This window comes from Perca fluviatilis, chromosome 2 (assembly GCF_010015445.1).
Source record: "Perca fluviatilis chromosome 2, GENO_Pfluv_1.0, whole genome shotgun sequence".
Taxonomy (NCBI): domain Eukaryota; kingdom Metazoa; phylum Chordata; class Actinopteri; order Perciformes; family Percidae; genus Perca; species Perca fluviatilis.
The window spans coordinates 28,460,955-28,467,403 of record NC_053113.1 but is presented as its reverse complement, the minus strand read 5'-3'; positions in this window follow the sequence as shown (position 1 = coordinate 28,467,403).

Genomic DNA, 6,449 nt, shown 5'->3' with positions numbered 1-6,449 from the left:
AGGAGGAGAATGACACATACCCATGTAGGAGATCTTTCATCAGGCCTTCAGGGATTTGGAGATTATGAGTAACATACAAGCATAAAAACAGTGTACCAATGGCTGCTTTTTATTCACCGTAGGCCTGAAGAGCTTTGCTCTCATTTTCTCTGTGGCCTAAAGATGGATTTATCTGAAGCTTCAGGAATGGATTCACTCACAAATAATTGTGAATAAAGGCATCCGGCAGGAGATAAAAAGATTCAGAAAACTAAATTCATGCTTTGTTTTTCGTTAGGTATCTCCAATTAACACGTCTTTCATTTCAAAAATATTCTTTGTTCTCGCTCTCTCATTGAACTGCTAAATCTGATTAGGATAATACATAAAGGAAAAAGGCTCCACCCTTGCATACACTCATACTGTCATCATCAGTCTATGATATTCACTCATATTCACTGTAGTTTTATCACAAGGTGCTGTATGAAATACTGTACTGCCACTGCCTCTCTACCTAAGTTCTTTCCCTCTACTTCAGTAAACATAGAGATCTCCTGTCAGGAAAAAGGGTTTAGGGTTCATTATATTATGACCTATTGAGGCTACTTTTTTTGAAGAAATTGGTTTCTATGCTTCATCCCAAATATAAATGCTCCTTGTATAATAGTTCTGTGCATTGCGGTGGGGTACTGCTCTTTGCTTTGTAAAGGGGCTGACACAAAAACCTAACATTCAGCAGTGATGCTTTATTTACTCAAAAATGTATCCGTATCAATTCTCTCATCAGTCTACTGTAGCTGCTGGAATAATAAATATTGCATTACAAAACATTGGAGGCCTGAAAATGCAAGATACATCTTTTTCTGTCTTTACAATGACTCACAATAACACAGGAGAATTTGGGGATAGCGTGCCACTTAGGGGCAGTAGAAAATGTTACACATGACTGACAAGAGAATATATTTGTGAAACTGAGAAATGTTTGGGACTGTAAAATGTAGAACCACGCTGCAGTGTAAAATCCTGTTCTGTCATGTCATTTTGTTAGTGAATCTTTTTGTTAATCTTCATTGGACAAAGCCTCTCCTTTCTCAAATTCAAGAAAACGCAACATGACATATCACCTTTCTAAGCTGATAGAGCGAACAGTTGCTTTTTACCCAGTCCCGACGGCAGGGACGAGCATTTTGGGTCTGGGTCTGGGCCCGCCCATTGAGTCAACTGTGCCCGTCCTGGACAAGCCTTCGTCCCCGAACTCTGACTAGCTGAATGTAATGGATATAACACACACAGACACAAACACACACACAGTGTTGTTAACTTGGTGACTTTCTCGCTACACCCTTTTAGCGACTTGCTGCTCAGAGTAAACTCAGTCAGCAGCTGCGGCTCCTCTGGCAGCAGCACTGCTCTCTCCCTCTCTCTCCTCTCTGTGTAGCCAGGTCATTTTGTCAGGAGTTAACCCTGAACACTTTGAGTGGATAAAAAGCATCAAAATAGAGCTTGTCTATTATGTTTGCATTGGACTCACTCACGGAAATCAAATGCCTGCCCACGGATTTATGTCTGCCGCCGGGTTTGTTTTACCCATCCAGCATGTACAGAGCAACATTATCATTCATTTGGAGTTCTGTTCCTAGACACACAGTAATCCGTTTAGTATAGAAATATGAATTAGTGGGTCTTCAAATCAGCAGTGTGGCCTTTTTCCACTTGAATTTGCATACTGATAGGAAAGTGACACATACACTCACACACATGTGCCACACCATATCTGAATAATTTGAATCAATAACACAGTAGTCTCTCGACCAGCTGGTATTGAATCATCCAATCACTAGGGGTGGGCGATATATATCGTCTACGATAATATCGTCATTGTTGTGTTAACGATGTGCAAATTGACATTACTGAGTATTTAAATTACTTAGAAAAAAACACTTGAAAACATGCATTGGAACGCTACACATTCACTAATGTCATCAAAGATGGCGGCGCACGATTGTGCAGCGGCTACTAGCAACTCCGGCAACATCAGAGGCCGAGGACTGTGCATTTTTGTGCATAATAAATGGGGTATCAACCACAGGATCATTGCCCAGCACTGCTCACCTGACTTGGTGCCCTGTCGGTAATACACAGGCCATTTTATTTACCACGAAAACAGCACACTGCCGTCTACATAGCCCCCGATGCTAACGTTAGCACAAGTTTGGCTCACTGCCAACCAGAATGAACAAACTGCAGCGCGATCACCTGGAGGGATACTTATTATAGCAGGGGACTTAAACAAGGCGTCCTTAAAGTCTGTACTCCCTAGCATTTTCCAGCATGTAATTTGTGCTACTAGAGGGAAGAACACACTAGACCATGTATACTCTAACATCAAGAAAGCATACAGAACTGCGCCTCTCCCTCACCTGGGCCAGTCAGATCACATCCAACTACTCCTGATCCCATCATAAATCCCAGTCAGAAGGACTATCAGTACCTGGCCTGACACTGCCCTATCCCAGCTCCAGGACTGGACACGGTTGTGTGCAATATGTTACAGAACAGAGCCTGTTTATTGTTATGATTTCATCTTGCTTGTATGCTGCACAATTTACATTACAGCAGAGGTGTACAACTGAATGTGTACTCAGAGTTCAATGTTCCTACACTAGTTCAATTAGTATTAGTATTAGTATTTTGTCTTTGAATTGTTTTTACTTGAATACTTACATTTTAAAGAAAATAAATGAGAACTGTTTTCATTCAACATTGTGCCCATTATTATCATCAGTGATTAAGTAACTGACTTTTAAAAACATATTTTTAAAGGATATCGTCTAATTATCGTTATCGTCAAAAATATCGAGATATTATTTTTTGTCCATATCGCCCACCCCTACTATGGACCAGCATGCTAACCAGTGGCTCCTGACTCGAAGTCTGTCAGGAGGAAGGAGAGCACTTTGGAAAACATGCAGGCAGCCACATGTACAGATGTGCATTTGCTTGCAATTACAGAATGTACCCGTTCATAAATACACACGCTGACAAATATGGTGCCTGTAGAGTTGTGCATCACTCCCTTATAAGACGATCCGATACGTATCTAGGTACATGGGCAACGTTATGTTTCCGGGACAATATATTTTGATATGGAACGATTCAGTGTGACGCAATGTTGAATTGATTTGGTGAGATATGAATCAATATGATAGTTATTTGTTTAATGTAAACATTAATTTTCCTTAATGAAGGGGGCTGAACATATTATCTCTAATAAAGGCAGAAATCTCTATGTGTCTGTTTGTTTGCATTTTGATTATTTTGAGAACCTTTCATCCAAACGACTTCACAAGGGAGTGCAGTGTCGTATTTGGTGCAATATAGATAGACAGGCCAGACGCGTTCAGAATTAATAAACTTTTAACCTCTCAAGGATCACCGTCCCGTCAACGGGACACTTTGTGACTGGGGCGTCGCTGTAACCTCGATAAAACTTCCACTCATGAGCGTTTTTATTACTTTAAAGCATTAAATCTTTAAAATATACAGCCATGTACACAACTGTTACAAAGTAACAGAAAATAAAACAATTCAGCCGTAATCTGCGCAGCCGAGAGTGCATGCATACCTGTTTTCGTTGTCCTTTCAGCAACAAAGTGGTATATTGACCAAAACTTGATTTTCCTAAATCCCCAAGAGTCCAAGGAAATGTAATATCCTAGCTTTATATTCCAAAACGATCTCTTCGCCTCACAATGTTGAAGTTTCTGGCCAAATCACAACGGAAAAACGCGAAACAGTTTTCCATTTCCGCACTTGTTATCACCGCTAGCTTCTCTGCCCAGCTTGCTAAATGCTCGAAGTGGGCATCATCGTGTACCAACAGTATCTTCTTCTTCTTCTTCTTTGTAGTTTATTGGCGGTTGGCAAACCAACTTAAATGTGCATTACCACCACCAACTGGACTGGAGTGTGAACAAGAGATAAATGCAGAAAATAAATAAACCAAAATAAAATTTAATTAAAAAAATTTAAAAAATTTAAAAAACGAATATTCGAATTTCAAATTTTCAAATCGAATACCAACCCACCGAACGAATATTCGAATATTCGGGTCCAGCCCTAGGATTGGAAAAATTAACAGATCCACGGCCGATCCAGTTTTATTTTTTATTTTTCCTCCGTTGCAGCACCGGGACCCCTGTTAACTGCGTACCCTTATGTGTCATGGTAGTAACTTGTCTTTAGTCTCTTTCACATGGTTGAAGGAAGGTATAAGGTGGAAGGTATACAGTTTATTATTAATTCAGCAACGGTATCGGATCAGTATCGGGTATCGACAGATAGACAAAGGCCTGGCATCAGTATCGGGACTGAAAAAGTCGGATCGGTGCATCCTTACTTCAAATACATATCTATTTCGTAAAAGGGACCAGGGAATAGCAAAGCTGGGACATGCTAATAAGATAAGATGAGATAGACTTTATTAATCCCACAATGGGGAAATTTCTGTGCTTCAGCAGCTCAATTTATAATAGTATAACTTAATAAGCTAGCCACTTATATAAAGTAATAACCTCCCTGCTGCTGTAATCTTAGACACAGTCACTCAAACATAGGTCCACATTTCACAGCCATTGTGAGCACAATAATTATCATACAGTTTTGCATGAGTACACATATGAGCACAATATACTACTGCAAGCATTAGTGTAACATGGATGACAGGATCTCTATGTCGTTGGTTCAATCCCCCAAACTGACAGGATAAGGTATGAATATGTAAAGGCCGTTTTATGCTTCTGCGGAGGCTGCACACAGAGTTTTCGCCGTAGCCTTAACTTGAACTTTGTGCTGGACTAGGAAAGGAATTTCACTTTACAACGTATTTAACACATAATGCCCGGAGATCTGCTACATGCATTTACATTTCAGAGGAGTAAAAGACATTTCAGAGGACAGAACCAGAGATTCTAGAACATTTCAAGTGAAATGGATACGTTAGTTTTCCAAATGCCTGATCAAGAAACAGGAAGAGCTTTGTCTCACAGAACTCCTGCTGTGAGAAAAGGGGTGCTTCAAACGTAGGACATTCTGAAGCTACCCACTCTCTCCTCTGGAAGAGGGAGGTAGAGAGTTTACCACCCAAGCAAAGCATGTGATTTCAAAGTGTAATCATTTATTTTTCTGTTTAAATTCTGTATACACAGATGTTCATACTCCCATACATAAGATATATGTACAAAGATAGGAATGCCTTGATATTTTGTTATGTAACCTCATCCTTTTAATGTGATAATGCTGTTTATCGATTCTGCGATATAAATCGATATTTTTTTTCCCAAGAAAGTATCGATTTTTAAGCCGCGAGTATCGATACATAAGTCCCATTCAAATCCCCCATGTTTACCTTCTTATATACTGTCTATGGTATGGTGTTTACCTCCGTTCGCTTTGCAGGAAGAGTGATTTGGTCAGCCAGCCGCTAGTGTCGCTGTAGAGCAAGTTACCGTACTAACCATAGAGAGTATATACCTCTTCCTGTTTACGGAGTCAGAGCAAGAAGATTCAACAAAATGGCGGCGAATATAAATCTAGCACCTTCATGCTTAAAAGCAGATGTGTGGGAGCACTTTGGGTTTAAAAAGAAGAAGGAAAGTGACGACTTAGACAAAAGCATCGCGGTTTGCAAGCTGTGTGACACAAACGCGAAATACTCTGGAAATACCACCAACCTACGAGCCCACCTAAAACATCACCACCCGGACAAGGTAATGCTAACGGAGGACCCCAAGAAGCTGCGGCCGCATGACCCAAAACAAACCATGCTGGACATCGATGGTGGTTGTTCACACAAGTTTCCATCTGCTTCACCAAGGTCGCAGAAAATTACAGAGTCCATTGCCTACTTTATTTTGTCAGGATTTGAGACCGTGCTTTCGGCACATGGTGAACGCGATGGAGCCCCGCTATCCTATTCCAACCCGCAAACACCTCACCAAGGTTTGCATTCCCAGGCTGTACGCTCAGACAAGGGCACACATCAAAGCCTCCCTGGCCAGCGCGGAGAGAGTTGCCCTGACTTGCGACGGCTGGACCTAGCACACAACTGAAGCATATGTCAACATCACGGCCCACTTTATCAACGAAGAATGGGAGCTCGTTACGTATGTTTTACAAACCAGGGACATGCCCGAGAGCCACACCGGACACAACCTGGCAGAACATCTGAGAAAGGCCATCGCTGAGTGGGGAATCACAGAAAAGGATCCAGTAATCGTCACTGACAATGCGTCAAATATGACAATCGCAGCTGAGAAGGCAGCATTCACACTTCATGTCAAATGCTATGCTCACACACTAAATCTGGCTGCACAACGTGCCCTCAAAGTCACAGCAGTCGCACGCCTGCTGTGAAGGGTGAGACGCATTGTGAATTTCTTCAGACGGAGCACCACAGCCAACCACATGCT